The sequence below is a fragment of the Salvia miltiorrhiza genome, chromosome 7 (assembly GCF_028751815.1).
Source record: "Salvia miltiorrhiza cultivar Shanhuang (shh) chromosome 7, IMPLAD_Smil_shh, whole genome shotgun sequence".
In the NCBI taxonomy this organism is placed as follows: domain Eukaryota; kingdom Viridiplantae; phylum Streptophyta; class Magnoliopsida; order Lamiales; family Lamiaceae; genus Salvia; species Salvia miltiorrhiza.
In genome coordinates this window covers 47785548-47791488 of record NC_080393.1, presented here as the reverse complement: position 1 = coordinate 47791488, position 5941 = coordinate 47785548, and positions in this window count along the sequence as shown.

The window sequence follows — 5941 nt, the reverse complement described above, 5'->3', positions numbered from 1 at the left end:
TAACCATAAAAACATGAAAAATACTGATAAGCACCATCCGCGGACAAAAAACACTCACAGATCAACCACGCAAGCTCAATCATAACCAAAATGGAGTGCTAACTAACATCCTATCGCCGCAAACCCACAAATCCCCAACACAGAGCCCATCATTAAGCAAAAACAGAGCCAAAATTCCATAATTCACCGATAAAACCGTTAGATCTACGAACAACCTCTCCATTCTCCAAAGGAAACTCACGTTTGCCCATAATTACCCCGATCCACAGTGAAGAAACGTAAATTTTCCCTAATTCATAATTTATAACCGTCGCCACCTTTTCCCCATGCACAAAAACACAATTGAACGTAGATCTCCCGAACTTGAAAGTAAATTTGCACAAAAACATAAAAACTGATCTACAATAACTTGAAACATCCGAATGATGGCGTAATTGGGACCTACGCATGCAAATCCGGCGACGATTCCGGATCTGCATACGCAGGGGGTGGAATTCTCACGCCTTAGCCCATTGTTTCCCACAGACGGCGCCAGTTGGTGTTTAATGAAACCAACACCTAAAACTACACGATGAAACAGTAAACTATACCTATTGGAACTGATCGGAAAGAGCGAAGTAGAATGATCGGAAACTTAATACGAGAGAGAAAAATGACTGTGGTATTTAAAAATATGAGATAGCGTAAAAAATAATACACGAGCTCGAGCCCTATTTATAGATTTACAAGCGGAGGGGTAAAATAGTAAAAACATCTTCGGTGCATGCGTCCTGCGTGGTGGAAGGGTACATTGGTAATTTCGCTAATACGCGGGAGACCTTCCCGCGCGTTTATTGGCTCCTCTGATGGAAATGTCTTCTCTGGCGAAGGCGTCTTCTCTGGTGATATTGACATCTCTGGCATGAAGAACTCCTCTGGTAAACACGTCTTCTCTGGCAAGGGCGTCTCCTCTGGCGGTAATGACTTCTCTGATGGAGTTGACTTTTCTGATGACGATGACTTCCCTGACGATGGTGACTTTTCCGGCGCGGATGATTTCTCTGGAGGAGAGGGCTCCTCTGTCAAGAATGACTTCTCTGGTGCGGATGACTCCTCTGGCTAGAGTCATTCCTCTGATGGATGAAATCCTTCTGGTATAAATGGTTCTTCTGACCCATACGGCTCCTCTGATGAGAGTGGTTCCTCTGATTTGTACTCTCTCCCTACTCTGCATATATTGCTCCTCACCAAACGTGGATCAAAATATAGTAAATGCCACAATGTGTAATTATTAAACATGGAGCAATAAGTCAAATTGATTAATTGTTAATAGACGTAAAAGGTGTTTAGTAGAAACTAAAATTGTGATCTCTTGTTAGTTGTAAATCACAATAGTTGTGTGGGTTATGCTTTGGATTAATTTCAAGAATCTAATCTACTTAGCATAATTGAGTCAAATTGCATAATTGATTTTTGTTATATTATTATCTCATCTTTAAATTTGATGTTGTTTATGATACTACAAAAAAACATATCGGACATCAACGGAATTACCGACGGAAACGAATTAATCGCCGACGAAACAACGTCGGAATTCCGATGAATATGTTTTCAAAATTTTACCGATGAATTACCGACGGAATAACGACAGTATTATTAGCGATTAAAAATAATCCGTTGTTAAATATTATTTATTATTTTAAATTTATTTTTTAATTATTTTTTTTTAAATTTACCGACGAAATTATTAGCGACGAAAAATAATCCGTCTTTAAATATTATTTATTATTTTTAATTTATTTATTTTTTTAAAATTTACCGACGGAATATATTCCGTAGTTAAATATTATTTATTTTTTATTTTTTATTTTTTTAATTTTTATTATTATTTTTTATTTTTTAATTAATAATCCGTCGGTAATTCCGTCGGTAAATATTATTAATTTTTTTGTTATATTTATTTTTTAAAAAAAATATTTTTATTATTTTTTAATTAATATTCTAATTTATTTTTATTTTTAAATTGTTGAGAATATTTTAAATTTATTGTTATTTTCAACAATAATATATATATTTTTAATTAACTATTATATTAATATTTTTTATTATTTTAAATTCGATCGTATATTTACCGTCATTCTTTCGTCGGCACCACAAGTCTTACATATGACTTTAGCATATTCTAAGCTTATGAATAAATGATATTGTATATTGAAATAGTGTTTAAATGAATTAATAGGTGATAGTTATATCAATAATACGTGTGTTCTGTACAGGTGACCACTCGAAAAGAACTTCAAGGTTAAGCGTGCTTGACTTAGAGCACAACTAAGATGGGTGACCCACTGGGAAGTACTAAATAGTCAGGGTCCCTTTATTTTAGGGTTAAGTACCAAATACCCCCTCAACGTTGGGGCCCCTATCACGTATAGGACCCTATAGTCAGGGTCCGCGCTGTTTACTACCTCAACGTGGCTAAACCTAAGCAAATCCCCCCCTCAAATACCAAATACCCCCCTGCATTAAGTCACCGTTGGGGGGGGGGTATTTGGTACTTAATACCTGACTATAGGGTCTTATACGCGATAGGGGCCCAACATTGGGGGGGGATTTGCTTAGGTTTAGCCACGTTGAGGTAGTAAACAGCGCGGACCCTGACTATAGGGTCCTATACGCGATAGGGGCCCCAACGTTGGAGGGGTATTTGGTACTTAACCCTTTATTTTATTATAAAATACAGCTGTCAGCTCTCAGAAAAACACACTGATAAAATTAGGGTTTTGAGAGCTGTGAGGGGCGCAGGAAATCGTGTGGAGCTTTCTGGCTTGGGACTTTCATAGTTTGTTGTCCATCTAACGGTGAAAGCTGAGCGGGATACAGTTCAGAAGATCAGAACTGGAGTCATTCGATTCGATCATCGACAACCTCTGCATACACTTTTCAAGTAAGTATTCCTAACACCAACATGCAGCTGTTAAATTCATAGGAGCATGTTAAGATTAATCGTTGTATGATAAATTAATAATAATCCAAGAAACGATCATCGGGCAAACGGAGCATTAATTCAGTTTAATATTCCTTCATAAACAATTTATGTTTCCAGTACTTTATTGCTTTCATTTCAATTCACGCAAAGAACAAAATTAAGGCTCGTGGCCTTAGGTATTCTTTTCATTAATTCAAGTATTTCCTTTTTGTTATATGTTGTGTTTATTTCATTTTGCGTTTATGTTTACTGCTATGTGTGAGTAGTCCTTTTGGTGAGGTTTAAGGGGTGGAAATAATTGTTGTCAATATGTAAACACTCGTGGGGCATTTGTTCTTTCAGTTGAGTCTCGTGGTTCCAGACGGATCTGTGCCAAACCATGGACAATAGGGGCCTAACGGGTGATCTCCGTTCTGTAAAACGTTGTCCGTGTCAAGCAAAGGCCAGGGCATACAAGGGCGTGACAACCGGTATACCCACGATCGAGTAGCTGAGCAATGTCAACAAAAGGCGTTGTAGATCCGGAAGGTGAGGAAATGATTGATGGGATACACTGTCCTTCCTCAGTCTTGGGCTTCTCTAGAAATTACCCATCAACTGTGACGAGGCATAAAGCCATGGTTATCAAACGAGGAAGGTAACTACTGCGCCGTAGCATGTCTATGACTGGTCGGCTGACAAGCCGGAAATGGTTGTGTTCAGGAGGCATGTGTCACTCAAAATGCAGAGTTGGGGACCTCGGGAGAGAAGGTTGGTGAGGGTCTTACTTGGTGAGTAACGGGTATGACTACTACCTAAGGAGGAGTGAAGCACTACCTTGTGACTGGGGATTATGTGAACTTCGGACCAAGTGATCACAATGGACTCAACTATCCTAAATGTGAAATATAGCCTCTTGAAACGCCCCAATGTCTTTGGGCCACGCTTTGAGTCTATACGGATCATGGACGGATCATCAGTATGCCTATGACCGAAATAAATATAGACAACAGTTATGACCTAACCGTAAACCTTACCCCTTTGTTATTATTGATCTTTTTTTAGTTTCTTGTGCAGAGTATACAGATTGAGACCTGTGACACCTCAGTTTGTCGTTGGAGAACAAAGTGGTTCCTCACTCCCTGTGGGATTCGACCCTATACTTGCTACTAAGACTTATTTATGGTTGTGAGAAGTAGGAGCGTGTACTGTCCGACTAAGGCATACACAAGTATTTTGATCGTACCGCATAGTGCTGCCAAGGGCCGCCCGGAATCGGCGGTTCGACCCTGAACCGGCCCGCCGGTCAACGGTTCCGGCCCAAACCGTTGACCGACGGGCCGGTTCAGGGCCGAACTGCCAGTTATCCGGGCCGGTTAAGGTTCCCATTTCCCCCAACCCTGAACCGCCGGTCCGGCCCGCCGGTTCGGACCGGAACCGCCGGTTCCGGCGCGGGGGCCGAGGAGAGCAGGCTGAGCAGCTGGGGCGCAGGGGGGCAGGGGCGCAGGCTAGGCGGCAGGGGGCAGGGGGCTAGGCGCCTAGGGCTTGACCGGCCTTCTTGGCTTCTTTACTCTTTAGTTCAATTCAAAATTTGAAATGTTTTGCTTTTTCATTTTATTTTTTCAAATTTTCAACATTATAATTATACTTTTCCCCACACAATTTTATCTAATTCACATTTTCCCCCACCCAATTTTATCTATAAATACCCCCCTTCTTCCACCTTCAAAATCACTCCATTGTATTAACAATTCTACACTCTCCTCTCTTCTACTTCTAATTCTCCTCCATTCTTTATGTGCTATTGCTCCTGCTCTATAATTCTTTAGCTATTCTCTTGCTTATTCAATTGCTTTACTTTATTGTTCTTGCTTTACATTATATTAGTACTAGTACTACTATTAAGTACTAAATACTATACTATACTGTATATTTCAATTACACTATCACTACACTCACTTGCTTCTTTAATTTATTGTTCTTGCTTTACATTATATTATTACTAGTACTACTATTAAGTACTAAATACTATACTATATATTTCAATTACACTATCACTACACTCACTTGCTCCTTTAATTTATTGTTCTTGCTTTACATTATATTACTACTAGTACTACTATTAAGTACTAAATACTATACTATACTATACTATACTATACTATACTATATTATATATTTCAATTACACTATCACTACATTCACTTGCTCATTTACTTTATTGTTCTTGCTTATTATTCTCTAACCTCTATTATCTATATTCTCTTCTCTACTTGTTTATTTGTTATCATGTCTCATGGTCGTGGTAACCGTGGCAAGTCTATCAATGTCGACCACGAAGAAGATATTGATAGCACTCCCACTTCTCACGAATTTACTCAAAATGTTCAATTTCCATCATCATCCTCTAGGAGAAGGGTGAAATTTCCAGTTGAACGAGGACCATTCGGCGCACGCCGGGAGGCTGCCGATGAAGCATATGCTAGACAACTTCAAGAAGCGGAGGATGAAGAATATGCACGTAGAATTCGACAACAAGAGGTGGAGGAGGAAGCCGACCAATCACGTCACAACGTTGAGGAGGAAATCCCTCCCACTAGAGGTAAGGGTAAGGCTAGAATGAAATGCTAGAATGGTACCTTCCCAACTTAGATGCTAGAATGGTAAGTGTTTATCGTCTATTAGAAATTTATTATGGTGCCTTTAGAGAAATCTATGAGTCAAGATTAGGAAACAATGAAATGCTAGAATGGTACCTTCCCAACTTAGATGATATTAAACATAGAATAGATAACACACTTAGAACTTGGTTTAATGACTACGAACAAAAATATATGCTTGCAAACCCCTCATACTCTTCAAGTGGCACTTCTAGTTCACAAGGTCAATATGGCTCCTCCACCTTAGGAAGTAGTTTTGATCAAAACGAATGGGCTCAAGCCGCTTATTCATTTATGAATACACAAAGGAGCTATACTACTAACGAGCTAGATATAT